Consider the following 27,549-nt stretch of genomic DNA (forward strand, 5'->3'; position numbering starts at 1 on the left):
GTCTCTCAACAAATCTCCCTTCGGCAAGTGTACCGAATTTGTCGTCAAGTAAAAACTCACAATAGAGTGAGGTCGAATCCCACAGGGATTGATTGATCAAGCAAATTTAATTAGAAGAATGTTCTAGTTGAGCGAATCCAGAATTTGGGTTGAGAATTGCAGAAAATAAAATGGCAGGAATGTAAATAACAGAAAAGTAAATGCTAGAATTAAAGGATTGGAAGTAAATGACTGAAAATAAATTGCAGAATTGTAAATGGGAATGGGGGATTTGCTCATAAAAGTAAATGGCAGAATTTAAAGAGAATGGGTAAGATCAGAGATGGGGAGTTCATTGGGCTTAGGAGATGTTGCAATTCTCCGGATCAAGTTCATTTTCATCTCTTCCTCAATCAATGCACTCATTGATCTCCTTGGCAATCTTAAGTGATTGAATTACAATTTCTTGCAATTCAATCTCTCAAATCTTGATCAATAGCCAATTCCTTGGTCAATTGCTCATGAGAAGAGATGAAGTATGGTCACTGATTATACCACATGCATTTCCCAAATCAAGTATTGAGAGGGTTATAGTCACATACCCATCCAAACCTAATTTAGTCCAGCATGAGAAAGTATTTCTTGCTTGATCTCTTCATTCCTCTTTCAAGGTTCAAAAGAGATCCAAGTTTGAATAGCTTCTCTTCCAAGATAACTACTCAATTGGATGAAGATCGAAAGCTTTCAAGTAAAATCAAGAGAAAAGATAGAAGAAGAGTAATGAAAATTAGTATTGATCCATCAAATTACAACAGAGCTCCCTAACCCAATGAGAGGGATTTAGTTGTTCATAGCTCTTGAAAATGAAAACAAAGATGGAGAATACATCATAAAACTAGAAAATGCATAGAAGATAAAATACAGAGAGTAGTTCTCCTTTTTTCAGCCTCCAGAACTCCTTTTACAATTCAAAGCTACTCCTATATATACTACTCTTCTCAGCTTCTAGTTTGCTCTTCAAGTATTAGGCCTTTGGATCTTGAGTTTGAAGCAGTTCTTTTCTTCATTTGGGCTTGGCTTTACTTGCAGAGAGAAAGTGCTAAGTGGGCAGAGACTTTAGCTCAGGGCGTTAGGGGTGTTAACATTTAGTGAAAGTATAAGTTCGAGGACATTAATGACACTTAACATTTTCACTAACGTTCCATTGTACCCCTTTGCCTCACGTTAGACCCCACGTTAACTAGGTTAACATGGCTTCTAACGTGGCCTTGCCAACCTTCGAGAACGTTAGTGACACTCAACATTGTCACTAACGTTCCAATGTGCCCCTAGATCTCACGTTAGACCCCACGTTAACTAGGTTAACGTGGCTTCTAACGTGGCCTTGCCAACCTTCGAGAACGTTAGTGACACTCAACATTGTCATTAACGTTCCAATGTGCCCCTAGATCTCACGTTAGAGTCCACGTTAACTAGATTAACGTGGCCTCTAACATGGCCATTCTTAGCCATCCCAACGTTAGTGACAATGTTTAGTGTCACTAACGTTGGCTCATCATTCATTCCTCATTGTTAGCTTCCACGTTAACTAAGTTAACGTGGAAGTTAACGTGGCTCCTTGGGGGGTTGTGTGGTTGCTTCCAACGTTAGTGACAATGTTGAGTGTCATTAACGTTGTCGCCAACTCTCACTTCTTACGTTAGTTCCCACGTTAACCAAGTTAACGTGGGAGTTAACGTGGTGTGTTGCATCCTAGGCCAACGTTAGTGACAATGTTGTATGTCACTAACGTTGGCTTCTCTTCCCCCTTTAACGTTAGAGGCCACGTTAACTAGGTTAACGTGGCCACTCATGAGTGTTTGCCAACGTTAGTGACAATGTTAAGTGTCACTAACGCTGGCTCAACTTCCCTTTTCCACGTTAGAGTTCACGTTAACTTAGTTAACGTGACTCTTAACGTGGGCAATGATGGCTTTAAGATTGTCATTGGCAATCACTTTTCTCATTAACCTTGCAAGTTTCCTCCCTTTCCTTGCTTCCTTTGGTCCTGAAATCAAGCAATAGAGTGCATCAAAGTTCTAGTCCAAGTCATGGGTAATGCAACATACAATTTGTCGCTAAACTTATGCAAAATCCTCATGAAATAATGTAAAATGCACAATGTATGCTTGAATCAAGGTGTAAGTGAATATCTACCCAAAACTAGCTTATTTCCTAAGGAAATGCATGAAACTAACCTAAAAACAGTAAAGAAAAGGTCAGTGAAACTGGCCAAGATGCCTTGGCATCACAACACCAAACTTAAAGCTTGCTTGTTCCTAAGCAAGTACTGGAACAAGAGAATGATGAATGGAATATCCAGAGAAATGAGTCATTCTTGTAGAAGTCATGTTACTGATTTTATGGTGGTTTCATGTATAGCAACTTAGGTTCATTCCATTAATGGCTTTTAGACCTTTATCATGTCCCTAAACACTTACTTTGTCTATATCCCATGAGACTTTTATTCATTGACCCTTTTATTGTTATTTCAAGGGTTATTTGTGTTATTTAGGCTAAGTGCTCTGTAAGGGGGCAACTGTTTAAGATAAGCTTTCAGCCAACACTCCCGAACCAGTTGGTTCAAGGTGCTAGGTGTTGAAGCACCCCTAAGGACTTACTCCCTCAAGTCTCTCCCCCATACATACACACCACAGGCATATAGTTTGTTCATTTTCTTTTCTTGAGACCTTGGTGTCCAGCACCTCTTTGGGTTACTAAATGCTCTGTAGTGAGGGTTACTCTTGATAGTGGATTTTCAGCTGATAATCCCGGGTTAGTTAACCCAAGTTACCAAGTGATAAAGCACCCCTAAGAGCTTATTCATCCAAGTAGATCCCTCACACAGGAGCACCACAGACACTTGTCTCAAGGTCCAAACCATTGGTGCCTAGCCTTATTGCTTACTCTTTTTCTTTTGTTTTTCACTTCCATTATTCTTTCCCTTTTTTCTTATTAGGATCTTGTCATCTACTTAGTCTCATGGGTATATCCAAAGTCAAGTATTCAGGATAGATAGTTGTCCTCCTAACCTTGTGGTTGAACCAACTTAGCTAACTTATGACTACCCCAAAGATTCATGAATGCACTTCCACAATATGAACTCTACTCTGGTCTTTTAAAAACATAAACATTCTCTTCTTCATTTGATTTAAAATGAACAAGCATACAAGTAAGTTAAGTAAGGATGCAGCGACATAAAGACTAGCACACATAGACCTATTCAATACCACAAACTTTAAAGACATGATTGAAAAAGGTTTAAACATAACATGGGAGCAAGTTCTATTTCATACAAGATCTTCCTTATTTTAAGACATAGAGAAAGATGGAACAAAGAAGGAACTCCACCACCTTTTACTGTTGTGGATGTCCATGCTCTTTTCCTTGCTTGTCCTCCTTGTTTCCTCTTGCATTTCCTTGCATCCGTGCCAATCTTGCTTGCTTCCAATCCTCAAGTGCCTTCCTCACTGACTCATGACTCTCTTCCACCCTTTGTCTTTCCTTTCGTGCTAATTCATCCTTCATTTCGTCATACTTGGCTATTCCTGGATGCAATACTGGCAGCTGTCCCACTAAGTAGCCGAGCCTGACTTGAGTGTTTATATGATGTCCTGTTTGGCTCATGTAAACTCCTTCTGCGAATGCCCTTTGCTCGTCCAATAGTTCTGCCTGTTCTATTTGTCTTCGATGCATCTCATGTATGTGTGCCCCTTGATGTGCTTGGATGTTGATTAGCCTCTGGGTGGATTCTTGTTGCTCGTTTTACCTTTGTTCCATCCTGTTGAATGCTTCTCCCCATTGTTGTCCTTGGCTTAGTTGCTGTTCCATCATTTGCCTTTGCCACTCACCTTGCTGAGTCATCCATCTTGAAAGTGTTTCCTCTTGCTGCCCCATCATCTGTAGTTGAAGCTCTTTCTGTGCTCCTTGGCTTTCCAAATATTGTCTAGACAAGTCATCAATGGCCTCCTGCAGTTGGTGCATGTCCAAGGTCTGTTGTGCTTGACCCTCTGAGACTTGGCCTTCTACTACTTGAGGGGCTGTCCTCTTTCTTTGCTTCCGTTGAGGCAGGGGGGATGCTGCAGCATTCATCCTTCGGACCGTTATTGGAATGCCTTCCTTTATCCAAACGGGGTCCTCATCTTCAAAAACCACCCTAGCTTTCTTGCATATTCGGTAAATAGTGCTGGGGTAACCTAATGTTCCTCTTGAGTCGCTTTTCTCTGCCATCTTTCTAATGCCTTGAGCTATGATCTCATGAACTTTGATTTCTCCTCCCTTGAGTATACAATGCACCATTATTGCTCTCTCGAGATTCACCTCCGAGTTGTTTGCAGCTGGGAGAATAGACCTCCTCACTAGCTCGAACCACCCCTTACCTTCAGGAGTGAGGTCTGTTCTCTTAATGAACTTTGGTTTATTTCCTGCACCCCTTTTCCCAGTCAGCTCCTGGTACACAAAGGTCTCGTAAAAGCTGGTCATAATTGGGGTTGTTGTCCAATCTTGAATGATAACTTTCTTCTTCAAACGGTATAGATCGTAGCTTCAATGCCCTCATTACACTCATGGGACCAAAATCCACCATTGTTCCTCTCACACAGCTTGTATATGACTCATCTTTCTTATCATATCTGACTGCATTTGCATAAAATTCTCTTATGAGATTTGCATTCACCTTAGTGACCGGGTCAGTGAGGAGCTCCCATCTTCTCCTTTCTACCTTCTCTGTGATTTCGGGGCATTCAGTCTTCTTAACTTGAAACCCCAGCTCATAGATTATTTTCTTATCAACCATCCACCCGTATTGCAATGCATGATGCAAGCTTCTAAATCTCTTCTCATCATATGGGTGTTCTTCCATGGGTTCCTTTCCCTCCCTTCTCTTAGAACTTGAAGATGCCATGAATGATGATTAATATGTGAAGGTGGTAAGGTTGTGGAGACTTTTGGTTGTTTAGGGTTTTATGGCAATGAAGAGAGTTAGGGAAGGAACGTTTATAATCAGATAGGGGGTGTATTGTACCGAAATGAAGAGTGGTGAAGGGTGTGTGATGACAATGAAGGGTGGTACGGACAAGGGTCGTTTATATAAAGAAGTTGTGCGAGAATGGAGGGTGTAGATTGATGAAGTGGTCACTTGATGGACGGTTAGGGTTATGCATGGCTAGAAGACAAGGATCATCACTTTATGATGGGGATTGCTCGGTCTTCTAGGGGTCCCATTTTTTTCAATGTTGCATGGCAACATTTTCCAATGTATTCCCTCTTTAGAACAAGTGTGTAACCCCTCCTCTTGTGGTGTCCGAACCTTCTTTGTTTGGTTGTCCAATCTATCCCTTTTAATGCTCCTTTTCCTTTCCTATAAAGATTTAAAATAAGGAAATTAATATCATAAAAAAATCAAACTCTTCGGCTAGAATAATAAAGAGAAGAAAAAGAGTTTGTATATTTATGAATTTCAACTTAGCCAACTACTGGTGTATCCTCATGCATTTTGGTGGCACCATGGGGTAACACCAAACTTAGTTTGAAGCATTGTGATGAAAAGTTTTGTTCAAAGCTCCCAAGACTAGCATGCATCTTGGTTTGCTTTGAACACCAAACTTGTTCTTCACTATATACTGCATGATAAAGATTTCACCAAATGTTTGTCAAGTTTGGGTTGAAATTCATAAACATTGATTTATTCATTATTTTAAAAACTTATAAAACATGGGTTGCCTCCCATGAAGCGCTTCTTTAGCGTCACTAGCTTGACGTTTTTCCTTCATCAGGGTGGTTGGTAGTGCTTAAAGTCCTCCCCTCTTGCTGTGGACTTGTATCCATTGGTTGGATCAATGATCTCCACATGTTCCAGGGAAAGAACTCTGTTGATAGTGAAGACCTTAGGTAACTGAGATGGTACAGTAGGGAGATTAGGGGGAATATCTGGGAAGTAAGCTGAGACAACTCTATCCCCTGGTGAGAAGTCTTCCGTAGGGATCTTCTTGTTCCTCCATCTCCTTGGTACCTTCTTCTTTGTTTCTTTTGAGGTTGCCTTCCCCTTGGTGACCTCTTTTTTCCAAGGAGTTGTGATGCTGTCTTCACCTGCCTCTAGAGGTTTAGGTTCCTCCAACTTTTCCTTGAGTTGTGACAATTGCTGTTTTCCTTGTTTATCTATTAAGGGGATCTCAGAATGAACTGGCTGTGCTTTAGTGCTTGTCTCCTCCTTCAGTATCTCTTTATCGTTTGTGCTTAGTTTCTTGTCCTCTTGATCTGTTTCTTGTGAGAGTTTGAAGACATTGAAGCTGAGTCGTTCATCATGGATTCTTAATATTAGCTCCCCTTTCTCTACATCGATAAGTGCTCTGGCCGTAGCTAGGAATGGTCTTCCCAATATGATTGGGTGAGTGTGACTCTCTTCCATGTCCAGAATGACAAAGTCTGTTGGGAGAAAGTATTTCCCAACCTTTAGCAACACATTTTCCACCACTCCTATTGCTTGCTTTTGAGTTTTGTCAGCCAGTCTGATGATTACATCTGTGGGCATTATCTCATTGATCTGCAGCCTCTTCACCAGGGATAAAGGCAGTAAGTTGATGCTGGCCCCCAAATCACATAGTGCTCTATCGAACATAGTTTCACCTATGGCATAAGGGATGTGAAAACTCCCTGGGTCTCTTCTTTTTGTAGGCAACTCAGGTTGAATAAGGGCACTACATTCCTTGTTCATCACTATAGTCTGGCCTTCTTTGAGTGAGTTTTTCCTGGAAAGAAGTTCCTTCATATACTTGATGAATGCAGGCATTTGTTGAATTGCCTTGATGAATGGTATGTTTACATGCAGAGATGCAAACAAGTCTAGGAACCTTGAGTATATTCTCTTTCCCACAGCACCATTGAGCAGTTGAGGGAAGGGAGCATAGAGCTTCAGCAACTCTTGTTGTGAGATTTCTGGTCCTTGGTGATCTCTATCCTCCTCCTTTGTTGAGTTGTCTTCAGGTTGTTTGCAAGGTTTGCCTTGCTTGTCTTCAGTCTCTTGATCACTCGCAGTGACCATTTTGCAATCTTCCCATCTTACTTTCTTTGCTTCTCCCTTGGGGTTTTTCTCCGTGTCACTTGGGAAGCTATCGGTAGGTTTGGGAATCTTCTCAGCTAAATATCCCACCTGGAATTCCAGCTTCCTAATGGTCTCTCCCTGGTTCTTAATATTGGCTCGCACTTCCTCTTTGAACACCTTATTTTCTTGAATCTCTTGGCATATTCCTTCAAGTAAGGCTTCAATCTTAGAGAGCTTGTCATCAATTGATGGGTGATTCGGAGCAGATGTGCTATTTTAGTTTTGATAAGCATATGAAGAAGTGTTGTTGTGGGGTGTTGAGACGTCCTCTGTGTGAATTGCTGGTGAGCTGCATTGTTGTTGGAGTTGTAACGTCTCTGGTCTTGGTTTTGATCTTGCTCACCTCCCCACCCAAAGTTTGGGTGGTTTCTCCATCCAGGGTTGTAGGTCTTGGAGTATGGATCATAGTTTTTCCTTGGTGAACTCCCAATGTAGTTGGCTTGCTCCTGACTCCCCTCTGCTTCTTCATTCACTCCTTCTTGGATTGTTGATGAAGTGGAGATTACTGCTGGGTAATGAGCTTGTTTTGGGCCAATAGAGCATCTACATTGTTTAGCTCCATTACTCCTCTTGTGTTCCCTCTTTTGGAAGCATAGAAGTAGTCGTTCTCTGCTACTGTTTCAATAACATCTATGACTTCCTCAATGGTCTTCTTCTTGTTCAAAGATCCTCCAGATGAATGGTCTACGGCCTTCTTTGACTCATAAGAGAGCCCTTCATAGAAAATGTGCAGCTGCACCCATTCGTTGAACATGTCAGGTGGACACCTCCTTGTTAAGTCCTTGAACCTCTCCCATGCTTCATATAGAGTCTCACCATCTTGTTTCCTGAAAGTTTGGACCTCAGCTCTCAGCCTATTGATTCGTTGAGGAGGGTAAAATCTTGTTAAGAATTTGTTCACCACGTCTTCCCAAGTTGTCAAGCTTTCCCTTGGGAAAGATTCCAGCCATTTGGCTACCTTGTCCCTGAGTGAGAATGGAAATAAGAGTAGTCTATAGGCGTCAGGATGAACACCATTAGACTTCACTGTGTCACATATTCTCAGGAAGGTGGTCAAATATTGATTGGGGTCTTCTTGAACACTTCCTCCAAACGAACAGTTGTTCTGAACAAGGGTGATGAGCTGTGGTTTAAGTTCAAAGTTGTTGGCATGGATTGTTGGCTTTTGGATGCTACTTCCACAATTGCCTGGGTTTGGATTGATGTAAGAGCTCCAAACTCTTCTATCCTCCCCAGCATGATTTGCTCTACCTCCTCCCACATGGTTGTGATCTTCTTCTTCATGATGGTTTTTCATGTTGTCTTCCATGTTTATTTCAAAGAATTCCTCTTCTTCCTCAGCACCAACCACTTTCTTTCCTCTTGCCTCCCTCCTTAATCTAAGGAAGGTCCTCTCAGGTTCAGAATCGAAGGAAGTTGAAGCCTCGCTTCTTCTCCCTGTCATACAACCATCAAGTGCAAGCAAGAAAAGATATGTGCAGAAAGTAATTGTGTCAGAATTACTGTTAGTTGTGGGTGATGCAATATATCAAACAATTAGTGGGTTAGCAAACAAAATTGAAAATAACAAAGAAGAACAAAAGAGTAGACGGGGAAGGGAAGAAGTTTAACTAAAACAAAAAGTAAATCACTCAAACAGAAAATGAAATTCACAAAATAAAAATGCTCAATCTAGTGATATTCCAATTTAATCATTGTTGATGCACAATCAATCCCCGGCAACGGCGCCATAAACTTGATGCGGGGGAAACTTGTCTCTCAACAAATCTCCCTTCGGCAAGTGTACCGAATTTGTCGTCAAGTAAAAACTCACAATAGAGTGAGGTCGAATCCCACAGGGATTGATTCATCAAGCAACTTTAATTAGAAGAATGTTCTAGTTGAGCGAATCCAGAATTTGGGTTGAGAATTGCAGAAAATAAAATGGCAGGAATGTAAATAACAGAAAAGTAAATGCTAGAATTAAAGGATTGAAAGTAAATGACTGAAAATAAATTGCAAAATTGTAAATGGGAATGGGGGATTTGCTCATAAAAGTAAATGGCAGAATTTAAAGAGAATGGGTAAGATCAGAGATGGGGAGTTCATTGGGCTTAGGAGATGTTGCAATTCTCCGGATCAAGTTCATTTTCATCTCTTCCTCAATTAATGCACTCATTGATCTCCTTGGCAATCTTAAGTGATTGAATTACAATTTCTTGCAATTCAATCTCTCAAATCTTGATCAATAGCCAATTCTTTGGTCAATTGCTCATGAGAAGAGATGAAGTATGATCACTGATTATACCACATGCATTTCCCAAATCAAGTATTGAGAGGGTTATAGTCACATACCCATCCAAACCCAATTTGGTCCAGCATGAGAAAGCATTTCTAGCTTGATCTCTTCATTCCTCTTTCAAGGTTCAAAAGAGATCCAAGTTTGAATAGCTTCTCTTCCAAGATAACTACTCAATTGGATGAAGATCGAAAGCTTTCAAGTAAAATCAAGAGAAAAGATAGAAGAAGAATAATGAAAATTAGTATTGATCCATCAAATTACAACAGAGCTCCCTAACCCAATGAGAGGGGTTTAGTTGTTCATAGCTCTTGAAAATGAAAACAAAGATGGAGAATACATCATAAAACTAGAAAATGCAGAGAAGATAAAATACAGAGAGTAGTTCTCCTTTTTTCAGCCTCCAGAACTCCTTTTACAATTCAAAGCTACTCCTATATATACTACTCTTCTCAGCTTCTAGTTTGCTCTTCAAGTCTTGGGCCTCTGGATCTTGAGTTTGAAGCAGTTCTTTTCTTCATTTGGGCTTGACTTTACTTGCAGAGAGAAAGTGCTAAGTGGGCAGAGACTTCAGCTCAGGGCGTTAGGGGTGTTAACATTTAGTGAAAGTATAAGTTCGAGGACGTTAGTGACACTTAACATTTTCACTAACGTTCCATTGTACCCCTTTGTCTCACGTTAGACCCCACGTTAACTAGGTTAACGTGGCTTCTAACGTGGCCTTGCCAACCTTCGAGAACGTTAGTGACACTCAACATTGTCACTAACGTTCCAATGTGCCCCTAGATCTCACGTTAGACCCCACGTTAACTAGGTTAACGTGGCTTCTAACGTGGCCTTGCCAACCTTCGAGAATGTTAGTGACACTCAACATTGTCATTAACGTTTCAATGTGCCCCTAGATCTCACGTTAGAGTCCATGTTAACTAGATTAACGTGTCCATTCTTAGCCATCCCAACGTTAGTGACAATGTTGAGTATCACTAACGTTGGCTCATCATTCATTCCTCATCGTTAGCTTCCACGTTAACTAAGTTAACGTGAAAGTTAACGTGGCTCCTTGGGAGGTTGTGTGGTTGCTTCCAACGTTAGTGACAATGTTGAGTGTCACTAACGTTGTCGCCAACTCTCACTTCTTACGTTAGTTCCCACGTTAACGTGGGAGTTAACGTGGTGTGTTGCATCCTTAGGCCAACGTTAGTGACAATGTTGAATGTCACTAACGTTGGCTTCTCTTCCCCCTTTAACGTTAGAGGCCACGTTAACTAGGTTAACGTGGGCTCTAACGTGGCCACTCATGAGTGTTTGCCAACGTTAGTGACAATGTTAAGTGTCACTAACATTGGCTCAACTTCCCTTTTCCACGTTAGAGTTCACGTTAACTTAGTTAACGTGACTCTTAACGTGGGCAATGATGGCTTTGAGATTGTCATTGGCAATCACTTTTCTCATTAACCTTGCAAGTTTCCTCCCTTTCCTTGCTTCCTTTGGTCCTGAAATCAAGCAATAGAGTGCATCAAAGTTCTAGTCCAAGTCATGGGTAATGCAACATACAATTTGTCACTAAACTTATGCAAAATCCTCATGAAATAATGTAAAATGCACAATGTATGCTTGAATCAAGGTGTAAGTGAATATCTACCCAAAACTAGCTTATTTCCTAAGGAAATGCATGAAGCTAACCTAAAAACAGTAAAGAAAAGGTCAGTGAAACTGGCCAAAATGCCCTGGCATCATTGACCATCCGTTTCAAGAACACCATACTCAAGTGGGACAGTAAAGCGAATAGATATAAGCTTTACCCACTCAAGTGAATGAGTAGATGGCATCCTAGGTAGAGAAGTCTCCGACATACTTGACAAAGCGTACTCAACTCCCGTCCATCCTTTTCGAAGGGCTTCTACTTTCACATCATTTACAGACTCAATCAGAGAAGAGTCTTCATATTCAAGGAGCTCATTTGTGGATGCAAATTCCTCACTAGAAGGGCTTGATTCATAATCCTCATTACCAAGGGAACTTTCTTCTTGATCTATCACATCCAAGTCTTCATAGAAAAAATGCCATGGAGGTTATGCACTGGCCTTCTTGACATCAATTTCAATCTTATTAGATGGGTACTCTACAACTCTAGATTTTCATGGAGGTTCAGCATCTCCTAAACCTTCAACCACTTCTTCCTCTGCAACTATTATGGCTTCCTCCACTTGTTCCAATACAAAGCCATGTTCCTCATTGTCCACCGGAGTTTCTAGTGTCTCCTTCATGCTACGCTCTTCTTTTGATTCTCCACATGTAGCCATGGGAGTACTTTGAGTGCTCAGATGTTGGGAAGCTAATTTATTTACTACCTCGGTTAAGGCAGTCGCGAATTCCAGTACTCCCCGTTCCATCTCTCTTTGCCCTTGAAGAAGAACACCAAGAGTGTCATGCATTGAAGGTTGAGGGGGATATGAGGGCTCATTACTTAGGAGGAAAGGTTCATGATAAGAGGGTGGTTCATCATAATAAGAATGTGGTGGTTCATCACTCTCTATCGTTTTCACTTGTTGCACAGCACACTTCAATTCCTTATTCTCAAGTTGAGATTCTTTAGCCATGAAAGCTTCGGGTGCTATTCGATTTACCGCTCAGTCCAATTGACGCAGGATTGCTTAAAATTGATCCACTGTTTTCTTGAGACGATCCCTTGACTGTTGTTCTGCTTGGATATCATAAGTAGGATCATAAGGCTCTTGGATTGATGGATATGGATGTGGTGTATATAGAGGTGGTGGTCCTTGGGAGTAACTGGGTTAGAATTGGGGTGGATCTATGTATGACTCATATGGCTCACAAGGTGGTTGATATGGTGGATAACAGTTAGGATCATATGAGGGTGTTTGGTAGTAGGGGGCTTGTGAGTGTGGTGGTCCAAAGGTATATTGAGGAGGTGGTTCATTGGCATATGATGGGGCTTGTTGGTAACTACAAGGGAGTCTACCATATCTATCATCTTGGTACACACCTCGGAATGGCTCCTGACCATAGTAATTTAGTGGAGGTTGGTTGTCACGAAAAGGTCCACCATAACTATTGTCTTGGCATGTATTGTAAGATGGTCGTTGTCCATGGTACCTTGGAAAGTGCTGTTGCCGAAAGGGTTGATCAGATCCTCGTGGCTCCTTCCATCTGTGATTGGTTTGACCTTGAAGCATGTTCCTGTTATAGCTTCCATTCCTTTCAACAATATTTGAACCAAACTCAAAGCGACGGGGGTGAGAGTTCATAGTAACTAATAAAAATTAAAAAAAAATAAAAGCAAAATAAAATATTTACAATAACCAATAATAAGGCACACGTTTGCAATTTCCCGGCAACGGCGCCATTTTGACGAACTGTTTCTTCGCTAGTAAAGAACTTTTATAAAAATAATCGCGTTGTAAGTATAGTTTCTAAACGAACAGAGAATCCTTTCGTACAAAAGTTTGGTTGTCACAATTAACAAAACCCAATAAAATTTATAATCGAAGTATTTAAACCTCGGGCCGTCTTCTCAAGGAATTGCAGGGAGGTATGATTTATTATTGGTTATGAAAAATTGTATATTTTTTGGTTTTTGAAATAAGGAACAAGTAATTTAAATGACAAGAAAAATAAATTAATAACTAGAAAAATTATTGGCAAGGTATGAGAACTGAAAATCCTATCCTAGTTATCCTTTATCAAGTGTGATGAGAATTGTTTATTGCTCCCACTTAGTTAACCCTTACTAAATAAAGAAAAGTCAAGTGGACCAATCAATTTGATCATCAAGTCCTAGTCAACTCCTGTGGAAAGACTAGCTTTAGAGCGATCCAAATCAATCAGCAATTTCCAATTTTCAATCAACAGCTGAGTTTGACAACTCAAGTGTCACCAATTACTCAACCAAAGCCAAAAGGGAAAAAATCTAAATTATTTATATAATAAATAAAAGAAAACAATAATAAATCTGAAATACCTCAATGTGTATTAAATAAGAAATCCATTCTAACATGGAGTTCATAAGCCAAATTGAAAAGATAAATAACAATTAAAGTAATAGAATAATTAAAAGTAGAAAGTAAATTAAAGGAACATTGAACCTGGAATGAAGAGAAGTAGCCTAATCATAATAGAAATCCTAAATCCTAATCCTAATCCTAAATCCTAAGAGAGAGGAGAGAGCCTCTCTCTCTAAAAACTACATCTAAAACCTAAAATTATGAATATGAAAGTATGATTGATGAATAAATGGATTTCCCCACTTTATAACCTCTAATATGTGTTTTCTGGGCCGAAAATTTGGCTAGAAGTAGCCCAGAAATCGCTGGTTGTGAAATCTGCCACGCTTGTTTTTTTGTCACTACGACACGTCCGCATGAATCACGCGTTCGCGTCACTTATCGTTAGAGAAACTATGGCATATTATATATCATTTCGAAGCCCCGGACGTTAGCTTTCCAACGCAACTGGAACCGTATCATTTGGACCTCTATAGCTCAAGTTATGACCGTTTGAGTGCTAAGAGGTCAGGCTGGACAACTTTAGCAGTTCCTTCAGTTTCTTGTATTCCTTCCACTTTTGTATGCTTCCTTTCCATCCTCTAAGCCATTCCTGCCCTGTAATCCCTGAAATCACTTAACACACATATCACGGCATCGAATGGTAATAAGAGAGGATTAAACATAGGAAATTTAAGAGCACGAAGCATGTTTTCAATTATAGCACAAAATCAAGAAGGAAATTGTAAAACCATGCATTTTGTATGGATAAGTGTATGAAAGATTGATAAAATCTACTCAATTGAGCATAAGATAAACCATAAAATAGTGGTTTATCAAAAAATAGAGGAAGAATTAGACAAGGCTGATATTAAAATACAGATTTAGGGGTTGCCTGAATACTATAAGACCCCTAAGTTAAGGAAGAAAATAGCAGCTTGTATGAGAGATATAAAGGAATGTGCCATTTACGAAGTAGGACGAGGCCAGGAGAAATTTGTTAAAGCTACCGTCAAAATGAATGTGGAGACACAATTTAGGAAAAGGGATACATGTAGGGAGTAAAGAAGATGAACTCACCTGGGTTGACTTCAAGTATGAACAACTACCAACATGTTGTTATTGTTGTGGGAGAATGGGTCATGAAGAGAGTGCGTATGATACAGGAACGATAGATGTGGAGGAAGGCCAGGATAGTAATATGAAGCTGGGACGATGGCTGAAGGAAGATAAGGTAGGGAAGAAAGTGGAGCAAGAAAAACAGGAAAGAAAGACAACATCAGAGCACAACGTAGGAAAAAATAGAAAACTGAAAGAAAAGCTTATTGAAAAACTTATGGACAAGTTGGCTAACCTGACAATGTCGGATCCGAGTGGTCATGATATTAGAGAAGGTTCTGGCCAACCCCCTGCGACAGCAGCCCCCTAACTAAGAGTAGATCTAGGACATTTTGACAAAAAAGGGATAAAACAAAAAGAGTTTTCAGATGAGCTAATACGAAAAGAACTAGAAACAGAAAAAGAATTGAGGGAAATGGGAAGACAACAAAAAAAGAGGAAGAAGAAGTCAACAATAGTAAAAGAGAAGAAGTGAAGGAGCTATAAACCAAGAAAGGAAATGATATGGAGATAAAACACACTCTCAATGACATAACAAATCAGCAGCTAGGGGAAGAGGAAAAATAGTAGGAAATTGAAGAGGCAAGCTAAGGAATCAATCCGTAGCAAGGAAAACAAAACAAAGTTGACTGAAATGAGCCTGAAGAGGAAAAATGGTGGAGCTAAGGAGGATAAAGGAGAGGGAGCAAAGCCACAAGCAAAGAAGATGGCGATGAAAATTGAGAGCACAACGGCGGAGGCTGCTGGGCAGCCCTGCCGAGCACCATGAAGATACTAAGCTAGAATTGTCGTGGGCTTGGAAACCCATGGGCAATGAGAGCTTTGCACAAGCTCTTAAAACAGAAAGTTTCCAACCTTATCTTTTTAATGAAGACAAGGAAAAAGGCGAAGGAGATTATGAGGATGAGATATAAAGGAGAACTATAAAACATTGTGGGAGTCAATTATCAGGAAGAGGGAAGGCAAAGAGGAGGGGAGTTGGCTTGTCTATGGGACAATTCTTTGGAGGTCAATATAATGTCTATGTCTCCAAATCATATAGACATGAAAGTTAAGATCAAGGGAACAGATAAGTGGTGGAGAGCAACGGGTTTCTATAACTGTCTAGAAAACCAAAATAAACGTACAAGCTGGGAGCTTCTCGGGACACTAGGCCGAGTCACCAACAGCCCATGGATGGTATTTGGAGATTTTAACCAAGTGCTAAGACAACAAGAAAAAAGTGGAGGAAACCCGGTTACTTTTGCACAGGTGAAAGGTTTTCAGGAAGTAGTTCAAACAAGCAAGTTGCTCGATTTAAGCTTTGTCGGGCACTCTTTCACATGGACAAATAGATAGCTAGGGAAGAACAATATTCAGGAAAGATTAGACCGAGTGTTTGCAAACATGGATTGAAAAGAAGTGTTCTCCAAAACTGTTGTCCACTAGGTATAAATCAGACCACTGTCTAATTCTTTTAGATCTGGAAGGTGATAAAAAGAAAGGTAAAAGAGGGGGGCACAGATTTTGTTTTGAAGAAATTTGGTTAACAAATGATGAATGCCAAAAGGTGGTGGAGGAAGCTTGGGAATCAAACACCAATAGCATCCATGAGAAGATAAAGCTATGCAGAGGAAAGCTAGACATTTGGGGGGAGAAAACTTTGGAAATATACCCAAGAGGATTAGAGAGGCACAAAAGATCCTGAACCAACTAAACACTTTACCACAAAGTGCAAAAGTTTTAAGGAGAACAAAAAGGGTAGAAGCATATTTGGAGGAGCTCTTAAAGGTGGATGATGAGTCCATATTTGATGATAAATTTTGGCTTGAATTTGATGTATTTCATCACATAAAGTCACACTTAATTACCAAAATAGCATACTTTTGTGATTTCTCCCTAATTTAGACATAAATGTGAAAACATGCATTTTTGTACTTAAATTAATCATTTTAATTCCACTTTTATGACATGTGATGTCATGACATATTTTGTTAAGTGATTTCATCTCAATTAGGCAAGAATGGATTGATAGAAGTGGAAAGAAGCATGCAAGAAGGGAGAACACATGAAGAAAGCAAAGGAGAAGCACACAGACAAGTATGCGTACGCACAACCCTCTGTGCGTGCGCACAAGTGGCGAACCAGCAAGTGTGCGTACGCATCATTGTTCTGAAAATTGAACCGAACCGGTCGGTTCGACTGGATTAACCAAAAACTGGTCATTTGTTCGGTTCGGTTGCTATGAAGAACCTTCCTACAAAAAATCGGTTTAAAAACCGGTCAAACCGGCAGTTAACCGGTGAACTGCCAGAACTGCTCGGTTTTTTCCGGTTCAGTGATATATATATATATATATGTTAAAAAAAATTCAAACATTCAGAACCCCTCAGGCCCTCACCCACCTCTGCCCCTTTCTCTGTCTCTCTCACTGGGCAAACCCAAACCCTAACGGCGATAGGAACCCAATCCCATCCCATCGCCGAGCTCTTCTCTTCCGATAGACGGTGTTGTCGCCGCCGGCAGAGACAGACTTGGGTTCCATCTTCGCTCGTGGAAGGTATGCTCGCTTCTCGATCCTCTTCTCCATGACGTCGAGTGCTTGTTCGGAACTGTTGGCGATGCCGCCGTGAAGGGCTTCTCCATCGTCGTCTGTTCTCGATTTGTTGGTTCCCATCTCTCTTTTCGAGTTCTCTCTCTATTCGAGGCTCTGAGCTCTCTCTGTCTCTCTCTTTCTCACTACGACGTGTCTCTTTGCTCGGCTGTGGAGTATTCACCGCGCCGTCACCTTCTTTCCTCCCTCGCTACCAGTAAGCACTACTGCCTCAAATTATTTTTGGTTATTTTGTTAATTTTATTTATTCTGATTTTTGAGTTGTTGGCCGTTGATATTTCTGATTCTGTGTTGTTGATGAACATTGTTAATGCTAGAATTTTTTCTGATTCTGAGTTGTTTATGTTAATTCTGAGTTGTTTATGCTGGTTTTTCTGATTCTGAGTTGTTAATTTTGGTTGCTGATTTTCGTTGAATCTGAATTGTTGACGGTGGTATGGTAAAATTGTTTTTCATCATTTCACATCTTTCAGGAGCAAAAATTACATTTCTTTCTTGTACATTTTTTGTTTAAATTTATACACTTCTTTGAACTTTGAAGTATACTGGAAAGAGTGTTTCAAATTATTTTGCATTGAAAATTCCAAGCAAGTTCCTTTATACTGGGTTTGTCAAAGTTTCTAGTTTCAATGTTGGTGAAAAATTCTCAATGCAAGTGGATAATAATAATAATAATAATAACTCTTGCTTTATATCATTTATGATTATGAATATTTAGTTTATTTGTTGTTATTCTTTGTTTTTGTACTGATTTTCCTAATTGATGTGGTTTGAAAATTTGTAGGAGAATGAGAAGGAGAACATCACAAGCAATTGTATTCAACAAATCTGATATTGTTATTGTAGAACATTATAATTTTTATTGTTAATTTTTTTTATTCTATTGATATTTTTTATTTTTATAATTTTTATGAAATTGGAATAATTGTTTGTGGTGGAACATTATTTCTTTGTGATTTAAGTGCATTTTGATTTTTATTAGTTATAAAGATTGATGTTTGAAGTTATTTATGAAATTTTAATTATAAATTATGGACAATTTATTATGTAAAATTATAAAATTTTAAATTTTATTAGTTTAAAAATTATTGAATTTAAATATTTAAAATTATATATTAAAATTTTTTAATAATTTTATTTTATATTCATTATACCGGTTGAACCCCGGTTGAACCTTTGAACCGTTGAACCAGTCACTTGACCGGTTCGATTCTCGCAACCTTGGTACGCATACGTCTGTGCATACGCACAAGTAGAAAAATCAGCAAGTGTGCATACGCACAGGTCCTAATGCGTGACTTCATTAATGAAGCACCTGACTCGCAATTTTGGGGGCCTCTTGGCCCAGTTTTGGAAGCTGAAGGCTGGTTTGAGGTGCTATAGAAGGGGATATCAACACATATAAAGGCATGAGGTTTTAGATGAGTTTTAGGAGGCCTCATTACATATATAGTAGGAGTAGGAGTAGTGTAGAGTAGTGATCTTTTATTTCTCTCTTAGGGTTTTACTTAATTTCCATTATAGCATTTTATAGTTAAGTCTTGATCTTGGATTTTGCTCATCTTCATTGTAAGTACTCTTCAATTTCCTCTTTAATTACAATACTTTTGCTATTGTGTTTTATGGATCAAGTCATTTTGTTAATATATGCAATTTTGCTTTCTTGAATCTTTTGTTTATGAATTTGATGTTTTATGATTCCTATATGCTTGATTGAATGTTTATTGTTGATTTTGTGAATAGTTTGGTTATAGTTTTTATTTTCCTTCGCAATTTTCTATGTTTTGTTTTTATGCCCACAAGGTGTTTGTGAAAATGCCAATTATGGATTTTGAATAGATTTTCACATCTTGAGTTGGGAAATGAGTTCATAGCAGGGACGGATTTATTTATAAGCTAGTGGGAGCAATTGCCCTAGTGAGATTTTAAAAAATAAGTAGTAATTTTGAGTGAAATACCATAATTGCCCCCACTATATAATTAATTTTGCCCCCAGTAGTCCAAAGTTCCAAATTCCTAACGCTTCTTCTTCTCCTTTTCTCTCCAAATTTGAAATTCCTAATTGCTCCAAGCCTCCAGCCTCCACCCTCCAGGCTCTAGAGTTACTGCCGCCAGCCCGCCACTCTACATCTCTGCCAGTCCGTCGACCATCGGTTTCTCCTTGCATCGCCGCCGCACCGCATCTGGTGGTTCTCAAGTTCTGCCTTCTTCTACGTCACTGCTTGACTGCTTGTGATTTGTGTGGTTCTGCCGCTGTTCTTCTTCTGCGTTCCTTCCTTTAGCACTCAGCAGTTCGGCATCTGGTTCTGCTTCTGCGGTTCTACCTTCTTCTTCAGCAAACATCGATCTCTTTTGGACTTCTGGTTCTTCTTTCTTGGGGTACGATCCTCTTCTCTGTTGCTGCTGGCGCCGCACCGCTACTGGGTCGTCTTCCTGGTCTTGGAGTTCAGTCTTGGACTTTGCCTCTTAGTACATAATTAGGATTTGGGAACCCAAATCAACCTTTCAAATTTCAAGAGTGGTAAATACCAAATAATTTTCAAGTTTACTTGTAGGCTGTAACCAATTAATTATAGATTTATAGCATATGTATATTATAAATAAATAATATTTTGGGAGTGGGGTCGTGGAGATTCAGAATAAAGGAAAGGAAATAAGGAATGGTTTGTGTCTTTGTGACTTTGTGTAACATGGCATTGGTTAGGTTAGATGGTATTGTGTTGCCGTGTTGATTTTCTTGTTAATGAGATAATGAGATTATGTTCTTGTTAATGAGCAACTAACCAAATCCATTATATTCATTGAGATAATGAGATTCAAGTTCTGGACAGTTGGAGTGTTAAATTTTTATTAGACTGAATAATAATCAATAGTTACTGACTTAGTTAGCACACCGTCCCTGGTTAGTTGCTTCATTTAGGTTTTTGCTCATTTGCTTCATGGTTTGATAATTGATAATTTGATATAGTTGGTTTAGGAACTATGAATTTGTGATTGAATTTGTTGTGATGATGTAATTTATTTGTTAATTATTTTTGTATATTGAGATATTTTTGTCAATTTGTGTAGAATTGTGAATTAATTTTATTAATTAATTAATTAATTTAGGTTTATAATTTTATTCTATTAGTTGAGACTCGAAAAAATATTGTTTATCTATTAGTGTTTCTTCTTTTGAAGTTAACTTTAGTTTTTTCTGTAGCAACTGCATCAGTTGAAAGAACTTTTTCTGCTATGAACATCATAAAGAGTCGGCTCCGTAATCGTATAGGAGATGAATTTTTAAATGATTGTTTAGTGACATATATAGAAAGAGAGACATTTGATTGTATTGATAATGAAAATATTATTCAATCTTTTCAAAGTATGAAACCTAGAAGAATGGAATTTTAAATTATTTATTATTTTGAATTATTATTTTATTGTTTTAATTTTTTAGTTTAATAATTTGAGGAATAATCATATTTTATAATACTATAGTATAATTATAAAAATTATTATTATATATATTTTGCCCCTACTGATAAAATTTTCTAGATCCGTCACTGGTTCCTAGGATACTAGAGTTATAATGTCCGACATTTAGTGGTAATTTTTGGGTAATTAGTTGACTCTTAATTGACGCTAGATTTTTACTAAGAAATTAGTAAGTTAGCTAGGACTTATGGATTAAGGTCAATTATACTTGCTTGACTTACTCCTCGATGTTAGGGGTTGACGAAGCGAGATTGACTCATTACACACTCACCTCAACACACTCACCCACATAACACACCTTCCAACTATACAACCTTTCTCCCAACCATTGAACCTTCTTTCTCAGCCAAAGATAAAGTTCTCCAACCCTTGCCCCAAGAACAACAAGACCTTCAAGCTTTTTTCCAAGAGCAAGGAGAATTTCGGAAGAAGCAAGGAGAGTTCATGGCAACCATAGCCAAAGCGGTGAACCGCTTGGCCTTACTATGCTCAAGCAATCAAGGCATTCCTTTTGAAGAAAGTAGAGGATCAACTAATGAGTGTAGTAAGGAGGAGAACATGGAGTCTCAAGGGAAAGAAGAGGAGCTAGGACAAGAATTGCAATAAGGGGAGGAAGGTAAAACAAGTGCATCGGAAGAGGTAAATGGATAATTGAGGGAGATGGATTAAGATGAGGATTCCATCATCAATGATTTTTTGTCCACCTTGGTCAATCTCCTTAATGATCTTGATGAACCCTTTTCCTTTGAGTTTGAGAGAGATGTGGAAGTAGACCTCACACAACCTCTTAAGCTTGGATTGAATGATAGTAGAGAAAACTTAGAGGAGGTTGGTGAGGAAGAGCTAGAAAAGGGTGGCGAGGAAGAGGTGGTCACCCAAGAAGTGAAGGTGTTCATACATGAGTCCAATGGGGTGACTCCAATCCAAGGGCAAATTAAGTGGGTAGCAATATCCTCAAGGAGCTTCATAAGCCCACACTAATATGCGCTATTGGAAATGGATCACCAACTTAAGATCTTTCTTGAGGTGTTCAACAATGAAGACATGGGTATTGGTTGCCAATGGAGTTCAAAGTATAAGTGGTGCAAAGCTCAACTAGGAGAATTCTAAGGTTTATTTGGGTGCTTCAAAGGTTCTTGGGGAGGTTGTTCATCCAAGTGCAAGAGCAAGAATCAACAAGAGGATAATAGGGAAACTAAAGTAAGGGATCCCAGCATAAGTTCCAATGATCAATAATTTTGGGTCCCAATTGCTTTCTTGAGGTTGCTTGAGAGCTTAATGTACCTCGTTTGGGACCCCGGAGGATTTTTGAAGAGCAAACATGGGTGACGACTCAAGGATGAGTGGAAGCATAAGCCACCATGACACAAGCTTCACTCAAAAAGTCCAACTTGAGGATTTTAAACTAAAATGTTAGGTGGGAGACACCCCACCATGGTAATATCCTTCCAACTTTTCTTTTATTTTAGTTTTTGTTTATTGAATTTTGTTTCTTTAATTAGCTTAGTTTGATTGAATTCTAGGCTTAATTTAATTGCATTTTATGTTTGATCATGTGTTTTTGAAGAATGATATGTTTTGGGGTTGAAAACCTTTGATTGATGTCATGGTTGGTGCCTTAGAGGCATTAAAAATATTGTAGAAACAGAGCATTGTGCGTGTGCACAGCCCTGTGCGTACGCATACGTCCCCTAGTTTTTTCCATCTGTGCGTGCGTACGCACACTTGTTGTCACACGCTCTGCTCACAGTGCTCGTAGCTGCTTGTGCGAGCGCACCCCAGCGCATTTTCATTCTGTGCGTATGCACGCCTCTCTGTGCGCCCGCACACATGGTCCTTTTTGCCCTATTAAAAAAAAAAGAGTCTTCTGTGCGTCCGGACAGTCTTGTTCGCACGCACACTTCTTGACACCCTTCCTGCTAGGAGCACTCCCACACCCTGTGCGTTTGCATCCCCTATTTTTTCCCCTTGTGTGCGTGTGCACACATCCCTGTGCGTACGCATAAGTCGCGTTCTGGGCGTGCATCGGAAAGGATTCCATGTCACGCCTTACACTCCCCACCGCCTTTCTTCCTTCCTTCTTCTTCGCTGCAGCCCAGAACCACACATCCCTCCAACGACCACCGTAGCCACCACCGCCTCTGTTTAGCCGCCGCCACCCTCCTTCCCTTCTTCCTTCTCTTTTCTTCCTTCTTCTTTCTTCTTCTTCTCTTTTTCCTCTTCTTTGTTTTGTTTACTTGCTTGCTTAATTTTCATTTTCTTTATTTAACTTTGTAATGTAGGTTAAGTTTTGCTTAATTGTTTGTGTGTTGCATCGCAAGTGTTCAATTTTTCATTTATGGGTTGTTGATGTTTGAATTTTGGCTTGAAATTGTTGAATATGTGCACCGCATAACATGTGTTTGATATAATGCCTTAATGAACTTTTTGCTTAATGCATGTGTTGTAGCTACCATATGTGTTAAACTATATCCTTGTTTGGCATTTGATTCAAGAATTGTGCACTTTTGAATGATTGTGATATTATTTTGGAATGAAATTTCAATAATGTACTTGTTATTGCTTTCAGTTGTTAACACCAAATTGATATGGGAATTGACATTTGATTGCATATTTGGTGAAATTTTTAACAAGTGCATATTGAATTTAGTGAATTGAATTGAATTGCTTGTTCATCATGGTTTTTAAATCAATATAATCATATAACAAGGTCTTGTTTCTTTTTAATACTTTGCATTTGTTTGAGTTGACTTGACTTGATTCTTATCAAGCTTGTCACTTTTTGCAACAAGTACTTTGTCTATGTGATTATTTCATTAATCTTGAGGATGATTAAGTAGTCATCTTCTCATCATTGAATTGGTTATTGTTTGTTGTGCTATTTTCTATCAATCTTGAGCTCCCGCTTGCATACCTTCAATATCCAATATTCCCTAAATTCAATTCACTCTTGTTGTGATTGCCTAAGCTTACTTGTCCTTAGTTGATGCTCATCCATTTCTTGCATCTTAGGCCATTTAATTGAGGAACTTATGCCTACTTGTTTATCGTGTGGATGCTATTTTAACCGGCTGTTGTGTGTGTTCTAACCGTGCACATAATTAGAATACACACCCGGCTTATTTTTATCATCCCACACCACCATGCACTCTTCGTCAATTAAATGCTTGTTTCTTTTCTTTTGGCTCCAAATATACACTGTATTTGCTTCCTCCTTTGCTTTTCTGTGCTACTTGTCCTATGATTCTTATTTATACTTTATTCATTCTTTTTGAGGATGAGACATAAAGGCAAGGAGCCGGTAGAGGAGGAAGACACTGAGGATGGAGAGGCCGAGAATGCATTGGACTTGGCAATTTCCATGCGACTCGAGCCCCCACGTCCACCAGTTGAAAGTGGATAAAAAACTTCTATCTCCCCGAATTGTCTTCATGCACGGAAGACCGTGCAACGCTTAAGTGTGGGGGGAGGATTCACCATTTTTGGGCGTAAATTTTCTTTTTCGAACACTTTTCATTTTATTTTTGTTTTCTTTTACTATGTTTCTTGTAGATATTTGTTAGTATCTTTTACTATTGCATCTTTGCTTTAGTTAATATATATATTGCATTTGCATTTTTGCATGGTATATAATTTATAGATAGAAGTTGTGATTGGATGATGTGAATAGTATAGCACCTAGTTTAATTTTGTCCTAATTACTCATAATGGTTTTTGCATATTGAAAATTAGGAAAAGAACTAGGAAAAAAATTTGAAATTGCATCCATCACATCATACATACATATATAGGAAATAATTTTGGTGAAAAACAACAAAGATTTCTGAGAAATTTATTTTTAGGGCGTTCTATTGAATTGATTTGGAAAAATCCTTTTTAAACTTGCTTGAATGAATTTTTGTGGAACATAGAAGAGAGATAGAACTAACAACCTTGTAAATTGTTGAGCCTATAATGTTTGGTTGCATAATTTTAACCACAATTTTTGTTCATTGTGTGCTATGCTCCTTCTATGATTGCAATCTTGGTTTTGCTTGATTCTTTATTTCCGACGTTTGATGTCTTGAATGCATTTAGCATGATTGAGGCCGTTTTTTGAATTAAGCTTACTAACCCATATGGCCATACGTATCATATCTACCATTTTGAGCCACTTTTGAGCTTTTTGATCCCCTTTGTTCTAACTGCAACCACATCACAACCTTAAGTGGAAAACCATGATTTACCTTGAATGGAATCCTTGATTAGCTTAGGTTGAGGAGTGTGTTTTATTTAAGTGTGGGAGAATTTTTAGGAAGTGTTGGTAGAGGAAAATTTTATTTTGGATATTCATTAAAAATTTTGAAAAATGGGTGCACATTCATGTATCAATTTGCTTTAACCATATGCATTAGTCATAGAAAAAGAAAAAAAAGAAATAGAAAAAAATGAAATAAAAAAATAATAATAAGATGGGACAAAAGTTATCCCAAAGAAAAAAAAATTGAATAAAAAATGCATATGTGGATTTGGATGAAAGAGCATACATGAATGTGTATAAAAAAAGAGGAATGGGAAGTTAGGTTGCATTTTAGTGATTAGGTTGATATAGGTTGGGTGGGATACTTGACTAATCAAAGATTCAATATATTAGCTCACTTAACCATATTAGTCCTACCTTCACCCTAACCCCATTACAACCCGAAGAAGTTCTCATGATATTTGCATTCATGCATCACATGTTTGTTGATTGTTAGATGAAAAGCAAATCCTTGAAAGCATGATTAGAGGAAACTTGAGTGAAACCCTAAACATCGAGCGTTGAGAGTGTATACACACCTAGTGAGTGTTCGATCACTCAATTCTATGTTTCCACACCTCTTATCATGTATTCTTGCAAGTTGTTTCATTTTGATGAGTTGAATCAATTTTTTAGATTTTGATTGCATTGAACTACTTCTTTGCTTAGCCCTATATGTTCATATACTTGCTTGGAAATATGTTTGTTTATTTTCACCAAATACTATAGTATAGATAGATAGATATAGTATATAGTATACTTGCATGCATATAGATAGTTGCATTCAACAAGTTGTTACCCTTTTGATCATTCTCCATATTTGTGTTTAACATGAGGACATGCTATTGTTTAAGTGTGGGGAATTGATGAGTCCATATTTGACGATAAATTTTGGCTTGAATTGAATGGATTTCATCACATAAACTCACACATAATAACCAAAATAGCATACTTTTGTTATTTCTCTCTAATTTGGACATAAATGTGAAAACATACGTTTTTGTGCTTAAATTGATCATTTTAATTCCATTTTTATGCCACTTGATGCCATGACATGTTTTGTTAAGTGATTTCAGCTCAATTAGCAAGAATGGATTGATAGAAGTGGAAGGAAGCATGCAAGAAGGGAGAACACATGAAGAAAGCAAAAGAGAAGCACATAGACAAGTGTGCGTACGCACAACCCTCTGTGCGTGCGCACAAGTGGCGAACCAGCAAGTGTGCGTACGCACAAGTAGAAAAATCAGCAAGTGTGCATACGCACAGGTCCCAGCGCGTGACTTCATTAATGAAGCACATGACTCATGATTTTAGGGGCCTCTTGGCCCAGTTTTGGAAGGTTGAAGGCTGGTTTGAGGTGCTATATGAAGGGGACATCAACACATATGAAGGCATGAGGTTTTAGATGAGTTTTAGGAGGCCTCATTACATACATAGTAGGAGTAGGAGTAGTGTAGAGTATTGATCTTTTATTTCTCTCTTAGGGTTTTACTTAATTTCCATTGTAGCATTTTATAGTTAAGTTTTGATCTTGGATTTTGCTCATCTTCATTGTAAGTACTCTTCAATTTTCTCTTTAATTACAATACTTTTGCTATTTTGTTTTATGGTTCAAGTCATTTTGTTAATATATGCAATTTTGCTTTCTTGAATCTTTTGTTTATGAATTTGATGCTTTATGATTTCTATATATTTGATTGAATGTTTATTGTTGATTTTGTGAATAGTTTGGTTATAGTTTTTATTTTCCTTTGCAATTTCCTATGTTTTATTTTTATGCCCATAAGGTGTTTGTGAAAATGCCAATTATAAATTTTGAGTATATTTTCACACCTTGACTTGAGAAATGAGTTCTTAGGATACTAGAGTCATAATGTCCAACATTTAGTGGTAATTTTTGGGTAGTTAGTTGGCTCTTGTTTCCATTGACGCTAGCTTTTTACTAAGAAATTAGTAAGTTAGCTCCTCGATGTTAGGGGTTGACGAAGCGAGATTAAGGTCAATTATGGATTAAGGTCAATTATGCTTGCTTGACTTACTCCTCGATGTTAGGGGTTGATGAAGCGAGATTGACTCATTATAGTTGCCATAGTTGTGGTATGACGATGATAGAATTCCTTAATTTTTATTTCCAAGTCAAGGCTCTTTATGCATTTATAGCATTTTCACTAAGTTTTGATCTTGCCTCCTTTTTTCTTGCATTAATTCTAATTTTTATCACTTCTTAGTTCTTTTATTTCTTAGTCCTTTTAATCTTTCGTTCTATACTTGAAAACCCCCTTTTCCTCACAACCAAGAGTGTGACATCTTAATTGTATTCCTAGGGAGAACGACCTGAGGTTGAATTACTCTCGATTATTTTGTATTTGAAAATTTAAAATTTGATGTTGGCCGATTGTTGGGTTGGGACTATACTTGCAACACTAATTCTATTTTGAGAAAAATTCCTAATCCGCTTTAGGCCATTATCAGTGGAAGAGGTGTAGTGGAGTCAACGCTCAAGAGCGAGTTGGCTAAAACAAGGGGATCAAAACACCAATTCTTTTATAACAAAACTTCACAAAGAAGGAAGAGGAACCGGGTGGATGAAATTGTGGATGATGAATGCTCTAAGCACGTTGAAGAAGAGCATATTGAAAGAGTAATGTGTGATTTTTTCGAGACACTGTTAACATCAGAAGG

At 38.5% G+C, this 27,549-nt stretch overlaps 1 non-coding gene across 1 annotated transcript; it reads left to right on the forward strand.

Moving 5' to 3' along the window:
• Positions 1-7,869: 7,869 nt before the first annotated feature.
• LOC112773427 (small nucleolar RNA R71) lies at positions 7,870-7,973 on the forward strand. The gene has a single exon (XR_003187978.1). It is a non-coding gene; the product is annotated as a small nucleolar RNA R71 (small nucleolar RNA).
• The last annotated feature ends 19,576 nt before the right edge of the window (positions 7,974-27,549 follow it).

The sequence above is a fragment of the Arachis hypogaea genome, chromosome 18, assembly GCF_003086295.3.
Source record: "Arachis hypogaea cultivar Tifrunner chromosome 18, arahy.Tifrunner.gnm2.J5K5, whole genome shotgun sequence".
NCBI classification, from domain to species: Eukaryota; Viridiplantae; Streptophyta; class Magnoliopsida; order Fabales; family Fabaceae; genus Arachis; species Arachis hypogaea.